Source organism: Marmota marmota, unplaced genomic scaffold, assembly GCF_001458135.2.
Source record: "Marmota marmota marmota unplaced genomic scaffold, marMar, whole genome shotgun sequence".
NCBI classification, from domain to species: domain Eukaryota; kingdom Metazoa; phylum Chordata; class Mammalia; order Rodentia; family Sciuridae; genus Marmota; species Marmota marmota.
The window spans coordinates 22,109,713-22,131,243 of NW_026000037.1; the positions used below are offsets into that span (position 1 = coordinate 22,109,713).

General features: G+C 43.4%; 1 protein-coding gene and 1 pseudogene across 4 annotated transcripts in view; both read left to right on the plus strand.

Annotated features, from left to right (window-relative positions):
* The first annotated feature begins 1,657 nt into the window (after window positions 1–1,657).
* LOC125619454 lies at window positions 1,658–2,390 on the plus strand (annotated as a pseudogene).
* Window positions 2,391–15,150: 12,760 nt separating this feature from the next.
* Window positions 15,151–21,531, plus strand: part of Myo7b (myosin VIIB) — a 78,729-nt gene continuing 72,348 nt past the window's right edge. For all 4 annotated transcript variants that reach the window (XR_007350874.1, XR_007350875.1, XM_048812144.1 and 1 more), the window contains exon 1: window positions 15,151–15,298. The gene's annotated coding sequence lies outside the window, so the exon portion shown is untranslated. The remainder of the gene's footprint in view (window positions 15,299–21,531) is intronic.

The following is a 21,531-nucleotide window of genomic DNA, read 5'->3' on the forward strand; positions in this document are numbered from 1 at the left end:
TTTGAACAACCAACAATAAAAATTAAAGAAAAAAAAAGAAAATCAGGGAACAATATCAAGGCAGGATTTTTCAGGTTAAAATTTATTAGAAGGCAAAGTCCCAGAGAAGTAAGTAATCAGATGCTTTTGTTCTAAAAAAATTTGCAGATCAGAAAGAAACTTAAAAACTGGACTATAGCACTGGTGACTCAAAATCTCAGGAGTCAAAAATCAAAGCCCACAATCACCCAGAGAGCACCCTGCACTCATTCAACTGGAAATTCCAAGAGTGAAACAATACATGTAACACAGAGTAAAAACAACCATAACATCAAGTGTAAAATGAAAAGTCTATAATAAACTTCAAGCTTTGAAAATTTTTTGTGGTTCAATATTGGTGGGTGATCCCTAATTCCTAGTAGTAGGAAATTAAAATATTATTTGGAGGAAATTATCTTCATTTTAGAGTCCAGGATTTCCACACATATTTAAAATGTAGGGAAGAGTACACAAGAACCAAACTAGTGAAATTAATATACATAAGAATTTTGCCTTCCCTCTATGGTCCATTGATTTAGAGAATTTACTTTTGGAGCTTCTATTAAATTGAAATATAGGAATTTTGGTAGAGAACAAAAGCCAGGAAGTAAAAGATCAAGGTTTTCAGGATTATAAACTATGCCTAGACAAGATCTTTATAGTTATTTAATCATAGAATCCAGGTAGATCAAATAAATTTGGAGACTACCAGGTTTTTTAAGAAAATGTATTACCAAATAAACTAAAGTCCATTCCAAAAAAAAAAAAAATAAAGATTGATATATAACAAAATTTGTCATTTTAACCTTTATAAGTAAATAATAATTGTCATTCATTATATTCAAATACAATGCAACCATCACCACTATTTTCAAAATTTTCCATCACCGTTAACAGAAATTCTTTACTTATTAAGCAATAACTTCCCATTTCCCCTTTCCCATGGTTTTAGCCAGCTCTCCATCACTGTGACAAAATAACTGGATAATCAACTTATAAGAAAGAAAGATTTATTTTATCTCACAGTTTCAGAGATTCTAGTTCATCCCTGGTCAGTTAGCTCCATTCCTTTTGGGCCTATGGAGGGGCAGTATATCCTGGTGGGAAGCACGTGTTGGAGCAAAGTTGCTCACCTCATGGTGGCGGACAAGGGGAGGGAGGAATAAGGGGAGGTGTTGAGAAACTGATATTACTCCATTTTTGAGAAACCAGCTTCTACCTCAGAGCAAAGCCTGTCCAAGGAAGGGGGCGTGACCCTTGTCCTTGGAAAGACCCACAGAGCACTCCTAGGCACATACCCACCCTGCTGAGTTGTTTATCTACAAATAACAGGAGAGATCTGCTGCGCCAGGTGTCCCTGACTCAGTCAGGCTAGGTGAGGACCCATAGCAACCCCCTAGCAGCCACCAATCAGCATAAGACAGGGAAAATACCTGGGATGCCAGATGACCCCCCAGTAGTTTATGGTGGTTGATAACATGTTGGGAAACCATGTAGTTTAGCACGTATTCCCCTCATGGCTTAAACCAATCAGTTCAAACGAATCCCCCTCCTGTGCTAACCAATCACCCCTACCCAACTTGTTCCCGCCAGTGAATGCGCTAATCAATGTTAAGAGTTGTTGTTGGGGGCTAGTGGGATGGCAGATGAGGAAGAAGACTCATCCGTGAGTGAACACCTCCGTCTCAACGTTCTGCTTTTCTCATTCCTTTAGGCTCCACAGCGGAGGCAGAGTTGAGAATCAAGTCTGTTTTCCTTAGCGAATTCAGCTGAGAGAATGCAGGGACTTCGCTTTACTTGCCTTTTTCATCGGATTTGTCATTTTATTTAAGGAAGAAAATGAAGAAATTGGAGGAGGTGCAGAAGGTGGACAGGGTAAAAGAAAGAGACTTTTTTCTAAAGAATTATGATGTATGATGTATGGGTTGTGGATGACCAGAATCCTTACACTGAGTCAGTGGATATTCCTGAAGACCTTGTCATAGAGTTCATCACTGAAATGACTCACAAGGCAATGTTAATTGAAAGACAAGGTCGAGTACAAGTTGAAGATATCGTCTTCTTGATTCGAAAGGACCCAAGGAAGTTTGCTAGGGTTAAAGACTTGCTTACCATGAATGAAGAATTGATACGAGCTAGGAAAGCATTTGATGAAGCAAACAACGGATCTTGATAATTTTTGTACTTCATGAAATTTCATTATCTTCTGTGGAAATCATATATAATAATAGTGTATTTTGTTCAGTAATGTCCTAATATCTAGGCATGTAAATGAAAGATGGAGAAACAAAGTTTTCAGCCTTTATTTTCATGTCTTTGATTTTAGAGTGATCCTTGAGCCTTTAATTGCCTACCTTTACATGACTATACTTGAATTACTTACTGAGTTTTAATGACTACACATAAGTTAAAATACCTTACAAATTATGCAGTTCCTTCTGACTTTTGACTATCTGAAGGATGAAATAGTATTTATGTGTTAGGTATATTTGTGCCATTATAATCTATTCTATAGCTGTTTAATGTGTGAAATCTAAGTGACATTTTGACTATGACAGCTGAGACATGCCTTACATATTCTGAAGTTTTTAGACAACAGTGGTCGGAGATGTTATTAAAGATAGTGAATTGGTTTTTCTTTTTAAGGAGACGATATTTGAAACTACAAGTTTTTGTAAGAATGTTTATGTGTCTTAAATGATAATTTGTTTTAATATTTTCTAAAGAGTGATTTTTAAAAATTTTTTTTTAGAAACTTAAAGTTTCATGTTGATGCTTCCATGTTGAAAGACTTTTTTTATTTAAAACCTTTTGGGACTTAGGTTACTTTTTAAGTTTTAGAACTCGTTTTCCCAATCATCTACTTTCAGTAGCAGGAATGACAATGTTTAATGAGCTAATGATAGGATAAGCATTTGGGGTAATGTTATTTTAACATATTTGTAAATACTTGTGGAAATGTGTAGTTGACTAAAACTGTATGTAGCTACAAAAACCACTTTTGTAGTTCAGAGTATACAGATTTTGTGTGAATTTAGCTTACTGCATTAAATGATTGTCCTTAGCTTAAAATAAGGATTAAAATTTTATTTAAAAAGACCACTGAATGTTACTGTTTGTGAAACTGAATTTTTTTATTGTACTTATAAATAGTATCTATAAATCAGTACCTGGGAAAATTTTACTTTCTTAACCTATTGATACAAGGAATAAAGTATAAAAAAAATTAAACAGAAGAAAAATAAAAGCGTTGTTGTTTGACTTTCCCATGGTATGGAATGATTTGCTGTGTGATGTTGTGACGCATAGAGTATCCCCCCAAAAAACCTATAAAATCTCACTGAACAAAGGACTGGGACTCACTCCCTGGAACTGCTGCGTTGGGAATGGTTGTGAGTCCAGGCTGGAGCTTGCAATAAAGACTCTTGTATGATTGCATCTGATTTGGCTCCTGGATGTCTATTGGGGTCCCATGAATCTGGCATTACAATGGTTGCAGAAGTTACCTAAACAAGAGCAGTAGTGGCACCCTGAGCAGAGATTGCCAGTCAACACTCGTCTGCAGTAGCTCAAACACCTGGAACACTTCTATGAAAATCCTCCTTCTGGGCTTATCCAGGAAGATGAGACTGCGTTAGAAGGCTGTAAGCCAGGTCTGAGTGGACTAAGTGGGGAAAGCCAGGTGTATCAGACAATGAACATGCCAGGGGATTTCTGGTTTACATGTCAACTGATGAATTTTATAACCATTAGGGAACAAAGGCAAAAAGTTATGTAATGTTGGCATTGCAAATGGTATGCTCACTGAACAAGAGACAAAGAATATTCTTTCTTCACCGAAGGCAACCAAAAGTTAGAACAATTCAGAGCAGCATATAAAGGTCTCATGTCATCATTCAAGAGAATAAGGAACATGAAAATAATGTGAGCATATAAGAGTTAAACATCTCTAGCAATTAGAGAAATGCAAATCAAAACTACTCTAAGATTTCATCTCACTCCAGTCAGAATGGCAATCATCAAGAATATGGGTAACAATAAATGTTAATGAGGATGTGGGGGAGAAAGATATTCTCATACATTGCTGGTTGGGACTGCATATTGGTGCAACCACTTGGAAAGCAGTATGGAGATTTCTCAGAAAATTGGGAATGGAACCACCATTTGACCCAGCTATCCCTCTCCTTGGTTTATACCCAGAGAACTTAAAATCATCGTACTATAGTGACACAGCCACATCAATGTTTATAGCAGCTCAATTCACAATAGCTAGACTATGGAACCAACCTAGGTGTCCCTCAATAGATAAATGAATAAAGAAAATGTGGGTGGGGACAGGAAAGATAGTAGAATGAAACAGACATTATTATTGTATGTATATATGTGACTGCATGACCAATGTGATTCTGCAATATGAACACTGAGAAAAATGAGAAATTATATCCCATCTGTGTGTGATATATCAAAGTGCATAAATGCATTCTACTGTCCTGTATAACTAATTAAAACAAATAAAAGATTAAAAAAAAGAAAGCCTAGAGGTTTATAGAGACTTAAAAAAAAAAAACAGTTACTATAGGATTCCATTTCAGATGAGGATGAGAGCAACTCCAGTTCCCTGAAATGCAAAGGGAAACAGAAAAAGAAGAAATAAAAGCATAAGAAAAGGAAGGAAGAAAAAATGTAAGCATGTCTTCCAAATCAAGTCAGAATTAAGACTCAGACTAAGACCTTTATGTTATGGTTTAGATATGAGGTGTTCTCCAAAAGCTCATGTGTGAGACAATACAAGAACGTTTAGAGGTAAATTATTTGGGTTACAAGAGCCTTAACATAATCAGTGTATTAGTCTACTGATATGGATTAGCTGGTGGCGACTATGGGCAGGTAGGTTATGGTTGGAGAAGATAGGTCACCGGGAGGCAATTTGGGTTTATATTTTGTCCCTGGTGAGCAAGTTCTCCTTCTGCTTCCTGATTACCATGTCCTGAACTGCTTTCTTCTGCCATGATGTTTCTGTTTCACCTCAGGCCCAGAGTAATGGAGTGGGTAGTGTATGTGCTGAGACCTTGGAAATCATGAGCCCCAAATAAACTTTCCCTCCAATATGTTGTTCTTGTAAGATGTTTTGGTCACACGGATGAAAACGCTGACTAAAGCAGAGTGACAAGGACTTGCCTTGCTCAACATTATCTTCTCAAAAATAAAATATGGTGGCCAAAGAACAGAGGGAGATGTAATCAGAGAGTAACAGATCACAGGAGCATGAGAGAGGAGGATGTTTGGCAGCCCAGTTGTGGTTTCTCCCCTCTGATGAACTGACCCACAGGAAAGTACATTGTCTTTGCCCAGGTGCTAGCTCAAGATACAGGCTAGCTCAGGACAGGGCTAGCTCAGGATAGGGGCTAGCTCAGGACAGGGGTTGAGGTGAGCCAGGAAACTCATATTCAGTATCCTCCTCCTTGCATTTCAGTTGAGTCTGAAATTCCTTTGAAGTGTCCACAGGGTGTCAGGACAAAGGAAATCTCTATCCATAGAGCATTTCTGGGTTCTTCCACAGCTTTTGGCCTCCATGGTGAGTCAACTCTGTTCTCATGGACTTCCGGCTTAACTCTCCTCCATTGCTAAAGATAATATAAGGTTATGATGTATTTTAAAAAGGGAGAGGAGGAGAACCTAATTCAGAAATGGTCAAAGGACTTGAGTAGACATTTCTCAAAAAGCAGATGAATGAATAGCCAATAAACACAAGAAACTGTTGTCAGCATCATTAGTGATTAGGTAAATACGAATCAAAACCACAGTGGGACACTATTTCATACCAACTATAATATCCACAAGCAAAATAATAAAATCGGACAAGTGTTGATAAAGACATGGAGAAATGGGATTTCCATACATTGGTTGGTTAAAAAAAATGTTAAATGGCACAAGCACTGAGAAATACAGTTTGGTGATCCCTCAAAAAGTTAAACATAAAATTATCATAGGAATCAACAATTCTTACTCCTGTAAGCACAAAACAATTGAAAAACTGGGATTCAAAAAGATTTTTTTTTGTTTTTTAATACACATGTATTTTGGAATGATTTTAGATTTACAGAAAATCTTCTAAGATATTACAATTTCCACATGTAACTCACCTAGTTTCTCCTTATATTGACTTCTTACATTACCATTTACCATTATATTACATTTGTCAAAACCGATAAACCAACATTAGTGTATATTCATAAGAAAATTCTATAATTTATTTAAATTTCAGCAGTTTTTCTACTTAAAATCCATGTTATGTCCCAGGACCCTTTCTAAGATCTCACACTGGATTTAATTGTCGTATCTCCTTAGTCTCTTCTTTTTCATGACAGTTTCTCAAACTTCCCCTGTTTTTCATGATCTTGACAGTTCTGAGGAGTACTGCTCAGATTTTTATAGAATGTTCCTCAATTTGGTTCTGTCTGATGTTTTTCTCTTGATTAGACTGGGACAATGAGTTTTTGGGGAAAAGACCACAGGGGTCAGTGCTCTTCTTGTCACAGAATATGAGTATGACCTATCACAGGTGACATAAATCATTTGGTTATGTTAGTCTGCAGTGCTGTCATAAGAAGTGCCACAGACTGGGTGGCTGCAACAATGGAAATTTATTTTCTCACCGTTCTGGAGAATAGAAGTTCAAGATCAGGGTGTGGGTAGGGTTGGTTTCTTCTGAGGCCTCTCCTTGGTGTGTAGAGCGCCATTTCCTCTCTCACATGGTCTTCTCTTTGCACGTGTCTGTGTCCTAATCTCTTTTTATAAGGACATCAGTGAAATTGGATTTGGGTCCATTCTCATAAACTCATTTTGCCTTAATGGCCTCTTTAAAGGTCTAACCTCCAAATGCAGTCACCTTCTGAGGTCTTGGAAGTTAGGACTTCAATATATTAATTTAGCCCGTAGCATTTAGCTTAAATACCTGGTGATGTTTTCTAGGTTTCTTTTTGTAAAAGCTACTATTTTTTTTTCTCTTTCCATATTCTATTCTTTGCAAGTAAATAAGTTCAGCCCACAAAAATGGGAAAGATGTAGAATTCTCTGCTTAAAAAACAATCCAACAAACAAGCAAGTAGAGGATTCCCTAGGAAATTCTTCCCATGTACCCTGTATGTATGGGCACAAAGTACAGGGACTGCATGTGAGTCTTCCCTGACTCCTGCTACCCAGAATCGTGTGCAATGGAGCAGGTCTGGGAATGTGGCTAGTTAAGGTAGAGCTGCCCTGGCTTCAGTCCTCAGTGCTGCCACAAAAACATGTGTGATCATTGGAAACTCATTCATTATGCAATTTTATGGATTCAGATCCTGGCTCTGGTTCCTCAGAAAACTGGGAATGGAACCATCATTTGAGCCAGCTATCCCACTCCTTGGGGTATACCCAAAGGACTTAAAATCAGCATACTACAGAGACACAGCCACATCAATGTTTACAGCAGCTCAATTCACAATAGCTGAACTATGGAACCAACCTAGATGCCCTTCAACAGATGAATGGACAAAGAAAATGTGTTATATATACACAATGGAATATTACTCAGCCTTAAAGAGAAATGAAATGATGGCATTTGCAGGTAAATGGATGGAACTAGAGAATATTATGCTAAGTGAAATAAGCCAATCCTCCCCCAAACCAAAGGCCTAATGTTTTCTCTGATAAGCAGCTGCTGGTAGGAATAGGGAAGAATGAAGAAACTTTGGATTGTGCAGAGGGGACTGAGGGGAGGGGTGGGGCGGTGGGGATGGGAAGGACAGTTGAATGAGACAGACGTTATTACTTTATATACATGTATGGTTACACTACTGGTGTGACTCAGCCCCATGTACAGCCAGAGGAATGAGAACTTATGCTCCATTTGTGTACTACATGTCAAAATGCATTCTACTATCAATGTATAACTAATTAGAACAAAATTTTAAAAATAAAATAAATTTTAAAACCTTCTGTGTGTGTGTTGGGGGCGGATCCTGGCTCTGTTACTTATAGCTGTGTGACCTTGGGCACACCAGTTATTTAACCTCTCTGTGCTTCAACTTCCTCTCTGTCAGTGGGAATAACAGTGCCATTTATTTCATATAGTTGTGATGAGAACTAAAATCCATTTATGTACATGAGTAGTTATACCTAGGACACAATATGAGTTAGTCATTATCATTATCTTTAGGCATTTTGTGAAGATACAAAGAATCTGATGCAAAATTCTTGTATTAGTCTATTTTTCTTTGCTATAATAAAATACCTGAGATTGAGTACTTTTTAAAGAAAACAGTTTTACTTATTTTACAGTTTGGGGGGTTCAAAGGCAGGGCTCTGGCATCAGCCTGGCATTAGTGAGGGCCTCATGGCAGATGGAGTGAGAGAGCAAAAGTGAGAGATCACACGGCAAGATAGGACACCATAAAGTACAGGAAATGGCCAGTCTTACATTTTTATAACAATGCTCTCATGAGACCTAACCAAGGTCCAGTGGCATCCACCTCCAGGGACCTAACAACCTCCTACTAACTCGTCACCACCATACTGGAGACGAAGCCTCCAACTCATACCCTTGGAGGGTATGGTTTGGATGTAGTTCATCCAAACCATAGAAATTCCTGTCTTAGGAAACTTAGAATCCACCCAGAAGTCCTAATCTGAATGAAGTGCATGCTGAGAGGTGAATCATGTGACCCGGGCAACATGGACCTTAAAAATTAAAAGGGGGCTGAGGCTGGAGGGAACTAGGGAGTAAAGGCAGATTTCCTGGGGGAAGTGTTTGAGCCAGGGTTTGAAGGACAGAGGCAGATTTGGATAGAAGAAGAATCGGATTTTGTTATGATTTGGATCTGAAATCATAACAATCATGTGTTATTTTTTTTTATTTTATTATTTTTATTTCATTGTTATTTTCTGAAATCATGTGTTGACGTTTGGTCCCCAGTGCAGCAGTGTCCAGATTTGGAACCTTGGGGAGGTGACTGGGTCCTGAGGGCTCTGACCTTGTGAATAAATTAATCCGTTTATGGATCCATGATTTGATGGATTTGGGGTGAAGGCTTTTGTTATCAAATCAACCTCTGTCTCCATGTCTGTCTGTCTGTCTGTCCCCCCACCCGGCCCAGGTTCCTGGCTGCCATAAGTTGAGCGGGTTTCCTCCACAGTACACCTCTGTCACAGTGTGCCACCTCCCCACAGATCTAAAAGCAACCAGGCCAAGCGACCATGGACTGAAACCTCAGAAACCATGAGCCAAAAAAAAAAAAAAAAAAATCTTCCCTCCTTTAAATTGATTTTCTCCGGTGTTTTTTTCATAGTCACAAAAATCTGAACGTGTATTTTAATCTCCGTAGGTTAACCAGCCACCATGTAGTTGTATTGCTGTTATTAGAACAATAACAAGTTTCAGTGTCTTAACACAATAAAATTTTATTTCTTGTTTTCTGTCAGTAGATCCCCGTGTCCACAGCAGGGTGGAGGTGGCACTCGGCTGGTGTCCACAGCAGGGTGGAGGTGGCACTCGGCTGCTTGCCTGCCGTCAGTCAGGAAGTCTACCCCTTGTTGTACTCTGGCTCCACCTTCCCCAAGAGACTCAGGACCCACTGCTGGGCTCTCTGCAGCCACCAGTCCGTGGGAGGAGAGAACGGTGGGCTGGCACAAGACTGGAAGTAATATGTTTGCTTGTTTTGAATACCCGTTGCCCCTCTGAAACTCATATTAAAATTTGCCATTGTAGTGACAGTGGGAGGTGGGGCCATAGAAGGGATTAATGTCTTTCCTGCCACTGCAAGGTATTATAAAGCAAGGCTATCCTTCATTGTTTGAATTTTCTGCATATACTGGCTTGCTGCCACTTCCTTTTTTTTGTGGCTGTGCTAGGGACAGAACCCGGGACCTCATGCATACGAGGTAAGCACTCTATCCCTGAGCCAAATGCCAAGCCCTTGCTTGCCCTCTTGCTTTCCACCGTGTTATGAAACTCTTATCAGACGCCATCACTATGCCGTTGGATTTCCCAGTCTCTAGAATTGTGAGCCAAGATAAACTTTTTCTTTTATAAATTACCCAGCCTCAGATATTTAGTTATAGCAACAGAAAACAGACTAAAACAGAACTATGTCCCTTACCCTCATTTCATATCCACTCCTAATGGTGAATAAAGCTGGGAAGAATATCACAGCTGTTGAACCAGAAGAGAAAGGACACTGATCTTGCTCCACACTGAGCATTCCAGGCAAGGGTAAGAATTCAATCCCAGGGCCTCTTTTATCAGAAATGGAACTCTTAGAAGTGAGTCTAAGCTTCTCACTGCCACCCTATTCCAAGAGCTAGGTGACTGTTATTGTTGCTGTTGTCATCATCACTACCACCATCTGATATCTTAATCAGCATCATTTAACTAGCTTATTAAGTGGCCACATAATCAAGTTTCTTTTCAAAATACCTTAATGTCCCCAGGGCAATACGATTAGTCATCAGGATGCTGTTGATCCTGGTCACGGGGCAAAGGTCCCCTGTTTATGACTAGTAGTCTTGGCTTACATGTAAGGGCCCAAGACAGAATTATTCACTAGGTTGTCCAAAGCTCTCTGGAGAAAACCACCCTTTCATTCTATGCCCCTCCCTTTCCTCTCCTGCTCCCTTGGACAAACCTCTGGGTGGGTTCCCCAGAAGATTTTGTGGTAATAAAGCACCATCAGGAAATGAGCTCTTTCCTCCAGGGCTGAGACCATGGATGTACCTGGCCCATTAGGACTTTGAATCCCAGGTCCACCCAGCACAGGAATGACTCTCAGAGCTGCTGACCCCGGAGGATGAAATCCTCAGCTTGCCCGAGTCGTTTCCTCAGTACGTTGGAATTGAGATCTTCTAAGAAGCACAGATCCCAAACCCCCTTCCCTGCACTTTCCCTCTTGGCCATTTCTTCCGGCCATTTAGGGAACCAGCAAGGGCATGGTTACCTCTTTTAGGAGGACAGTTATTCTGGACTTGGCTGGCCTCCTCTTCTTCCACCCTCAATTGCACCTGGGTATATCACCTATACATTAGTTTCCATTTAAGAGAACCTTTGTCAGGGGACATTTGGCAATAACGTCTGGAGACCTTTTTATGTGTCACCACTGGGTAGGACACTTAGTAAGGGAGAAGCCAAGGAAGTCGCTAAATATCCCACAGTGCACAGGACAGCTCCTCCATCTCACTGACAAAGAACAACCTCCTCCCAAATGCCAGTGTTGAGAAACCCTGAACTACCTGGGTAGATGGTACCCTGAGACTGACACTCTTGTACTGTGCATAACTGTGATTTCAGGGGAGCACTGAGCTCATCTCTTTCCAGATAGTCCTTGCCCTTATATCTCAGAGACCAAGGAAACAAAATGGGAAACACCCTTCCGTCTCTGGACCAGGACAAGCAAGTTGGGGAAATACCTTCTCAGAAAGTCTCTACAGTGGAATATCTCCTCCATCATTGGTCATGTAGGATCGGGGAGTTGAGACTCAGGTGAGGGTTGGTGTGGTGTGACAGTGCGATAAGCGATGAGTCGACCCAGGCCGACCTTGGTTCTCATCTCATCTTTGCACTTTTGGTCATGTGACCCATGCCAGATTTTTAACCTCTTTGACTTTAACTCTCTTACTATGAAATGAAGACGAGTTTTGATGAGGATTGAGGGAGATGGCACATGCAAAGAGCCCCGATACAAAGAATGCATTCGAGAACAGCTAGTTCTTTTTGAGACAAAGAATTTAAGAATACTCTGAAGAGTAGTTCAGTTACAGAGATCTATGCTGAGAGTGGTGCTGTTTGTTTTATAGGGTTAATGTATAACTGGGCTTGTATAGATGGGAAGATTAAGGCCACTGAGAAGCAAGTGATTTCAGGTGACTCTGTGATGTGTTATTAGAGCTGAAAGAAACTGCTCGCTCTGCTCTGTTTTAGTTGCCGTGATCCTGCTGCAAAGGGCTTTGCCAATTAGACAGAAATGGGTCAAGCCACAGTTTTTCTCCCAGATGCGTTTTGGCTCAGTTCAGACTCATATTTCTAAAGGTTAGCAGAACATTCACATCATGGGGAGAGCTGTGGAAGTAGCATTAGGCTGGGAGAGAGCCTCGTCACTGGTGTGACTGGGAAGAAACTGCCCTGCCTACCCTGGTCCCCCTCCAAACATTTTCTCTCTCTGTGTTATTGGGGATTGGCCATGCTAGGTGAGTACTCTACCACTTTTTATTTTGTTTTCATTCTGAGATAATCTCAGACCTTTTCATTTTGTTTTCATTCTGAGATAATCTCACTGTTGTCCAGACTGGCCTTGAATTCATGATCCTCCTGCCTCAGCTTCCTGAGTTGCTGGGATTATGAGTGTCCACTACCACACCTGGTTCTGGCCCCTCTTTTTGATTTCTAGGACTTGACATCCCTCAGCCATGGAAAGCTCAGGTTCCAGAACTGTCCCTCAGGATGTCCCCCTTTGCACTCTGCCAACTTACACAGCAGTTAGTCCAGCCCTTGCAATTATACTCCTGGGCTAGGAGGAAGGACTTGCATGCTGTTTGGAACAAATTAGCAACAAAATGCCCCTTGTTTCAATAAGTTCCCTTGTGGATCTTCCTGTTATGACAAAATGCAAACAAAGCTGTGAGCACAGATTCGTTCATTGCAGTGTTGTATAGGACAGCAAAGAACGGTACACATCTTGATGTGTACCCATCCAGGGAGGATGGGTACACAGATGACAGAGCTCCTGTATGACCAACGTGATCAACGAGCACACTGTGGTAAAGACGGGTGGTAAAAGTTTAGGACAGTATAAGAAACTACTTGTGTTAAAATTTTGAATATAACAAAAAATAAATAAAATTTAAAAGAGGGAGACAGTTAGTTTGTAGGTCTCTAAAATGAATTCTTATCAGACATTGCACAAGGCAGGCTGTGGTCAGAAGCACCTTATAAACATTTTGTGCTACACAGGTGTCTGTTGGCTGTTTTCTTGCCTGAGTGCAGTGAGAGAGGGTCGTGGAGAATCAGTCTTGAGTCAAAGAGAAAGGGGCTCCCTGTAAGGAACAGCCACATAACTGTGGGAAACCAGAGAAACCACGTGCAGTATGGAGCCCAAAAAAGTAAATCCAAGGGAAAACTTTTAGTTACTTGCTTTTACCACCAATTTTAGAGGTCATGTAGCTAAGCCACATACTGTTAGACTCCCACTATTTTTGCTATAGATAACACCTCTGATTGGTGGGTCACGATGGTAACATTGCCTAAGCTGTTTTTTCAGGAAAGGATCAGAGCACATAGCCTCCCCGTGGACTTTGAAGCCACCTCCTGACTCCTGGTCCTTGTCATGAGTTGTTTGGTTGAAATGCCTTTGAGTCATCTCAATAGAAGAAGCATTTAGTCGAGGCAATTTGGAGGCTCCACAGAGCCCACCTGTAGGAGCACCGGAAGTTCTTGGGCAGTGGGTCTATGGTAGCAAGTCTCTGCCTCTCTCTGGGCCCACTTGGTCTCCACCTTTGTGGCTTGACTACTTTGCCATTTTCTTTCCCAGCACCTCTTCATCAGTGTTCCCAGAAAAGGCCTGGGAACTGACCTAGCTTGACCTCAACTCTATCTAAAGATGACAGCTCACTCTTATATCTCTACCTCCAGGGCCCAAGCCCCTCACACAAATCTTGGGAAAGAAAAGGAACCTGACTGGCCAATTATGAGGCCTTTCTTCAGCCAAGGAAAGGACTATGGCTGGGCAGGATCTCCCATGCCCCTACTATCCATCTGCCTTCAAAGGGCTCCCCTTCTCTGGATAGACACTCCCAGAGACTGCCTACCCATCCTTCTGGCCCCTCCCAGAGCACACTGCCTGACACTTCCCTTCAAGAGTGACCGTATTTGTCTCATAGTCCAAATACCCCTTCATGTAAGTCCCAGCCACCCTCTGCTGTCTGCTCCCAAGCACCCTCCTGGTCTCCAGCCTTTAGCTCTGTTGTAAGACTTCCCGATCGGCCTAGGCATTTCCTTGTGTGTGTACCCTTGAACATGAACCAAGAACACTTACAGGACCACATGTCCAATCAGTTCTCCAGTAGACCCCATCTGGCTATCTTGCAATTCCATTCGACTCTGACAATATCTATCAGGACTTAGAGTCATATCCCACAAGTTGAGCGCTCTTGGTCCCACAAGAAAGGCCCCACTTCAGATGCCAATCACAAGTAGCAGATCATCTCTCACTTGTACTCCTGATCAACAGGCTGTAAATCTTCCTCCTCCTCCTTGGTTTCCATTAGGCCTGGGCTCACAGAACTCAGGCAAATGCTTACTTATATTGACCAGTTATTATAAAGGATTCTACCAAACTACAGATGGACAACTAAGTGAAGAGATGTGGAGGCAAGGTGTGGGGGAGGGGACAGAGTCCCATGCCCTCTCCGGGTGGCACCTTCCAAGGACCTCCTTGTGTTTAGCTATCTCGAAGCTAATAAACCTTGTTCAAGAATTTTACCTCCTCAGAGGTCAATAGGTGAGACTGACAGTTCCAATTGTACTCACGTGGTCTTTCTGGTGACTATCTCCACCCTGAGACTCTCTAGGGACCCCAACCTAAGTCACCTCATTATCATAATCTCCAGTGTTATCAAAGAGGCTCAATGTGAGTAACTAAAGACTGTGCACCCACTCAGGAAATTCTAAAGGTTTTAGGAGCTCTGCTATGTTATCCAGGGCCAAAGACAAAATGTATTTTATACTATAATACAAAATATATATTTATATTATTATTATATTTTGTATTATAATACAAAATCTATTTTATAGTATAATACAATTAGCGCTTGGATGCTTGGGAGCATAACCCCTATCCTGTGCTTACTTGGCATTCTCATGATACCTGGAGAGATGCTGATCCCCTGGATTATCCCCTGACTGGCCCCCTTCTGGATTTGGGGTCCAGAAGCAGGGATGCAGAGCGCAGGCCCAGAGGGCCTCCAGGGAAGCCAGCATCCACTGCTTTGCTGAAGAACAGATCATTGTGAGGCCCTGCGCAGGCTGGGGCTGCAGGAGGCGTGTGGGAGTGGAAGTGCCAAGAGACAGAGGACAAAGTCCTGTAATAAATTACGTGAGCCCAGAGTGCTCGGCCATTTCCTCTTAGGGCCCTTCCGCCTCTTCCTTTATCCTTACTCTATGACACCCCTGGAACTCGGGCACTCTCCTTTCCCGGCTCTTTCAGGTTGCCCAGGGTGGAGGGCCAGGGAGTGCACTGACCCCAGTCCTGACAAGGTAAGCCCCCCATCCTCCCCTAGTGTGGACTTCCAGCTGGGGGAAAGGAAGGAGGGGCTCGGCTCCTCAGCACCCTGGAGGAGGGTCACTAGTCAGGAGCTGGGTTCCGCTGAGGCCCAGAATGGAAGCGGGGTGGGGCAGGTCTGTGGGGTAGAGGGTTGGAAACCAGAAACTTTATTCAGGGGACTCTGGTCCACTGAGCTGCAAGGCTAACCCTGGGAGGCCACAGAGGAGGAGGAAGAGGAGGAGGAGGAGGAGGAGGGAGAAGAGGTGAAGCTGTACTGGCCCTCTGCTAAAGGACAGCAGGCACTGGTGCAGGGGGAATGGCCGGTGCTGGGCTGCCCCAGCTCACAGCCTCCTCACAGCTGGAAGACCTCACCACAGAATCAAGGGACAAGGACAACCCAGGTACTGATGACCAGGCCCCAGCTGTGCCATAGGTGATGACTCACTGCGTCCTCTCAGCTCTGGTGGCCTTGTTTCCATTTTATGGACACAGAGACGGAGGACCGTGAGAGTGAGACCAGGGCCCTAAGGTGAGGCAAGACGAGGTCTGCCTGGCCTCAAAGCTTTCTCAGATGGGGTGTCGGGTTATTGAGGGAATTAGGTGGCTGAGGAGAGGGACAGCCCGTGGACAGACGGGCTCACTGAGGCCCTCTTCCTTGAGCTGCCAGCCTAAGTGTGCATCCCATTCCCCTTTCACAGAGGAGGGATTTGAGATACAGGGTCAGGAAGGACTGGCTTACGTCGGGCAGCCGGCAGGTGTGGGCCCCTATGCTAAATCCCCTAAATTGGGCACAGGTGTTCCCCATGACAAAGCCACCCATTTAGGTCCACTTCACCACTTATGGACTTGAATTTCATTCTAATCCATAAGACTCCTGAACTCTGTCACCTGTACTTCTGAACGACAGGCTAGTTCAGGGGTTTTTTATTTGAAAATTCAGTATGACTGGAACCTCCCTGCACCCGGCCCCACCCCAGCAAACTCTCGTTAAGAATCACTCGACTCAACAGCTCTTTGGGTACAAAGCTTTTCCCATTTCTCTGGACCTGCTGGATACCCAACCACCTGCCACTCATGTGATGCTTCTCAGAGATCTACTCCATAGGCATTTGCCTTCGGGCCTCCTGTGCCCTCTTCTCTCAGTGTGGGCCCCTGCAGAGAGCGGGCACAACAGAGAGAGGCATCACCCTGTTGCCTCTGTGCATTTACAGAGCTCTGCATTTGGTGTGTCTTACAATGGCTCTCTTTTCTCCATGCTTATTCAGTTCACATAACAAGCCGTTCAAGGAGAAAGGGCAGGAATGATGTTACATTTCACAGAAAAGGACATTGAGGTTGTTTGGCAAAATGACTTTCCCAGGGTCACTGGACTATGAGCTCCTTGAGGTCATTGGCTGGATCTCCTCAGGATTTTTGCATCCCCTGCAGCCACCCAGGGCTCAGCAGAGCACAGACGTTCTGTACGTGTATACCAAGGGAGTAAATGGAGAAGTATTGAAGTGAAGCTAGGGATGAAGTCAAGATTTCTGATCTGATGTCATTCTAGACTCTTGGATATCTCTTCAAAGTTAATCAAGCTGCTTAAATCATGTTCCTTCACCACCAGCTGTGATGTGAGACTATATAGAGGAAAAATGACCAGTGCATACCAGGAGCACAGTATTCAGGGCATCAAGAGGTCAGAGGAAGAAAACAATCACGGAGCTGAGGACAGGCAGAAGAGGGGAAGGGACCTAAGCAGCCTATAAAAGAAAGTATGGCTTAGTGGTGGTGGGGGAGAGCAGGTGGATGTTCCAGGTGACGGAAATGGCATCCACAAAGATGCAGAGAAAAGATAGGACAGGTCCAGCCTGGTATCGTTGGTAGGAATCACATGTGGGTTTAGGGAAATGACAGGACATGCTCTCTTCTATCTATGTCCGTTTCTTGTTATTAATAATACAATACCACAGATTGGGTAAGTTACAAAAGAAAGAGGTTTATTGTGGTTCATGGTTCTGGTCCAAGGTTGGGGGGTTGCATCTGGTGGCGGCCTTCTCTCTGGCAGAGTCCTGAGGTGGTATAGGGCTTCAAATGGCAAGAGACAGGAAGTGTGTGTATATTCTCTGGTCTTTTCCTCTTCTTATAATGCCACAGGGATTCAATCATGGGGCCTCTGTCTTGATGATCTTACTTAACCACCTCCCAGAGGCTCTACCTCCAAACACCATTGACAGATCAAGTTCCTACCCTCTTAATACCTCACAACAACGGTTAAATTTCAACATGCATTTTGGAGGGGACAAACCATAACCTAACCCTAACCCTAACCATTGCAATGAATTTTCATGATGATAGGAATATTCTCTACTACCCCAAACTATAGCCATTAGCTGCATAGGGCTACTAAGCACTTGAAACGCAAAACAAGTAAAAGTAAGGGGCTGAATTTTAACTAAAATTAAATTTAAATAGACACATGTCGTTAATGGTTACTATATTGGAAGGTGCAGGCCTACAGGGCCTTGGGTGAATTCCTTAGTTTTGCCAAACCTCAATTTTTCCAAATATGGAAGAATATAGAAAATAATTATATACCACACATAATTATTATGTCATTGAAGGAAATATTGTATATGCAACTTTTGGCTCAGTAACTGCCCAATAAATGGTTTTCTAATGATTGGAGTGTAACTCAGCCCTTTGTTTCATGGTCTGCCCTTTCTCCAAGGCTGACCATTTACAATCACCCTCTCTGGGACCCAAGTGGGGTCACTTAATAGCCTGGGTCAGCTCTGAATACAGGTGGTTTGGCCACATCACTGTCACCTGCTGGTCTGTGCTGACTTCCCCCTGGTGGTGGCCCTTCCAGATTTTGCCAGCCTTTGCTCTGCTTGGGTGAGGCTTTCAGGCCCAGAACCCTTAGCTCTGGTGCTGTGGGGAGTGGGTAGCAGCTGGCATAGAATAACTTCCAAAGTTTACTCATCCGTCACTCAGTTTCACATGTCCTTTCTGCCCAAAGAACACATGTACCCCTTTGGTGAGCAAAGCATTGTGAGTCCCCCAGTGTAGGTACCCCTTTTGGGCTGGCATCCCATAGGTAAGAGACATAGCTTCTTGGACTTCAGGCTCCTCATCTTTGAGGTGGGATATCTCCAAGGAAAGTACAGGGCTCTTATGCAGCTTAAATGAGAGAATCTAGGCAAAGAATCTGCACACCACCTGGTACCCTGTCCTTCTAGCACACAGACCCCTTACATCCCCCTCCTAGCCCAGCCACACTCTGTTCTTCCCCACAACTCTACCTCTCTACTTGTCTTTTGACATCTTCTTCCCTACTCCTCCTGTATTCCAGTTAAGTGATACCCTGGAAACATGTGCTAGTGGTGTTGCTTCACACTGCTAGCAGCTCTGTGGAGGGCTTTGAGAACCAGCAGCTTACCCTTCTCCCCTTGGGGGATGGTCAACCCATTCTTGTTCCTGAGGTTAGGTGGGACACTGACTCCTGTGGGCTCAGTCACATAGACCTCTTAGAGCTTGAGAAGGAGGCTTGGGATAGGAAGAAGGCATATCACACTTAAAAGGCAAAAACTTTCAAATATACCAGTGCTTCCCCTTAGGATCAGTGCTTCACCTGCCTTCCTGGGATCCTAAGGGGAAGCACCTATCCATCCAACCATCCATCCATCCACCCATACATTCATCTACCCACCAGTCTTCCAGACCATCCATGCATCCATCTAACCTCCCATCCATCCGTTAATCCACTCATTCATCTATCCATATACCCATCCGCCAACCAACCCACCTACCATCCATCTATCCATCTATTCATCCACCCATCCATCCCTCTATTCTATCCACCAACCCATCTATCCATCCACTCATCCATCCATCATTCAGCAAGCTTTTTTTGAATCACGTCCATGAGTAAGGCACAGTCTAGCTTTCAGGTCTTTTGACATCTTCTTCCCTATTCACAGGTATGGGGGAGACATACACAATAACATATAAAAGCAGGCAGAAAATGGCAGCTTCTCTGTGTGAGGATGACGGTATATGTGTGTGTACATGGGTACATGTGTGTGCTCCAAACTCAGATCATGATCAGAAACAGTGAGGTAAGAGAGAGCGTGGGGTGTTTCAGGAACTTCAAGGAATTCAGTGCATCCTGGGGAGGGGGAAGATGTAAGATAGAAGACAGACTCAGAAGGCAGGCAGGCTATTATGCTGAGGATTCTTGAATGCCATAAAGCTACGGCACACTCTTAGCATGGAGAGGCATAATGTGGTCCATTTTTGCATCTTTTAAAGATCACTGGGTAGGGCTGGGGTTGTGGCTCAGCGGTAGAGCATTTGCCTGGCACATGTGAGACCCTGGGTTCGATCCCCAGCACCACATTAAAAAAAAATTAAACAAAATAAAGGTATTGTGTCCATCTACAACTAAAAGTATTTTAAAAAAATCACTGGATAATGGGATGAGGATGGATTTGTTTGTTTATTTATTCTAATCAGTTACACGTGACAGCAGAATGCTCTTCAATTCATCGTACACAAATTTTTCACTTCTTTGGGTACACAAAGTACAACCATTCATGTAATTATACATGTACCTAGAGTAATGATGTCCATCTCATTCCACCATCTTTCCTACCCCCATGCCCCCTCCCCTCCTTCCCCTTGGGCCCATCCAAAGTTCCTCCACTCATACCATGCCCCCCACATTATATAGATCAGCATATACTTATCACAGAAACCTTCAGCCTTTGGTTTCTTGAGATTGGCTTACTTCGCTTAGCATGATATTCTCTAACTCTGAAGGATGGATTTTTGAAGAGATGAAAAGAATCAAGTTTACCCGGGAAGCTTAGAGAGGCATTACATGATGATTAAGATATGAGAACAATCTTCAGTAGTTGCTAATGTCATTCATTGAGATAGAGAATGCAGGCATGGGCTTGGGGACTGAGAAGATGAAGCACTGGAGTCACCTTGAGTTGGACGTGCCCATGGCACATCCACTGGAGAAATCCAGAGAAATGGGGCCTTGGTGGATCTGGAGGTGGGTGGGCTTCAAGTTTCTGCTTAGTGTAGAGAAGCCAGGAGCAGGAAACACTGGGCAGCCAGAGGCAAGGCCATGCCCCTCTGTGTCTTTCCACACTTCCCCAAATGGGGGAAATTATTGAAGTAGAATTTTTACTTTATTTTATTTTTTGCCAAAAGAGATGATGAATGTCCAAGGAAGGACCCTTGGGCATTTCTGAAGGTCAAGAGGAGGTACAGCCCATGAGAGCACACTGACTGCTGTCTTCAGTGGTGTAGGACCCAGTCCCTGGCTTTAATCACTAGATTTGGGAGCTTACAAGGTGAGAGAAGAGTCAGTTAAAGGGAAGAACCACTATCCTCAAGACGGGGGCTCCACATCATGTGTGCTCATTGTATTTTATTTTTGTATCCCATTGATGGGTATCATAGGACCACTTTTTCCCCAAAGAGATTTAAGGCAGGTACAGGCTAAGTGGGAATAGAGATGAAGCTAGGAACAGGCGGACAGAGGAGAAATGGAAGGGCCAGGGGGTAGCAATGCAATCAGGGAGCAGCTGCTCGGGGGTAAGCTGGCACTGGGGAGGGGGTAAGGTCAGCAGTTCTGCTGCTCTGTGTCACAGGAAGACCAGGAGGAGTTGCTGGGGAGTAGAGGGCACTGAAGTTGGGGTCAGAAGAGCAGCAGTCTGGGGTATGTGACAGGCCACGCCCCGGGATCTGGCAGGACCAGCATGGGGCACTTGGGAGGCAGAGCCTGGTGGCTGGAGGTCAGATGCTATGTGGTTGGTGAGGAGGGAGGACAGCAACTGAACTGGGAACTATGGGAAGCTTAAGTTTCTGCTTAAAGTTTCTGGTGTGGAGAAGCCAGGAGCAGGAAATAACGGGCAGCCAGAGGCAAGACCATGCCCCTCTGTGTCTTTCATTCTACACTTCCCTGGGACATATGAGGTGGAAACAGGGACCAGACTCACCTCAGAAGAGCTCTCTAGGAGCCAGGGATCAGCTAAGATTCTCTCCACATTTTTTTCCCTTTGGTACTGGGTATTGAACCCAGGGGCTACCACATCCCCAGCCCTTTTTATTTTTATTTTGAGACAGGGTCTCACAAAGTTGTTGAGAGTCTCACTAAGTTGCTGGGGCTGGCCTTAAACTTGCAGTCCTCCTGCCTCAGCCTCCCATGTGGATGGGATTACAGGTGTGA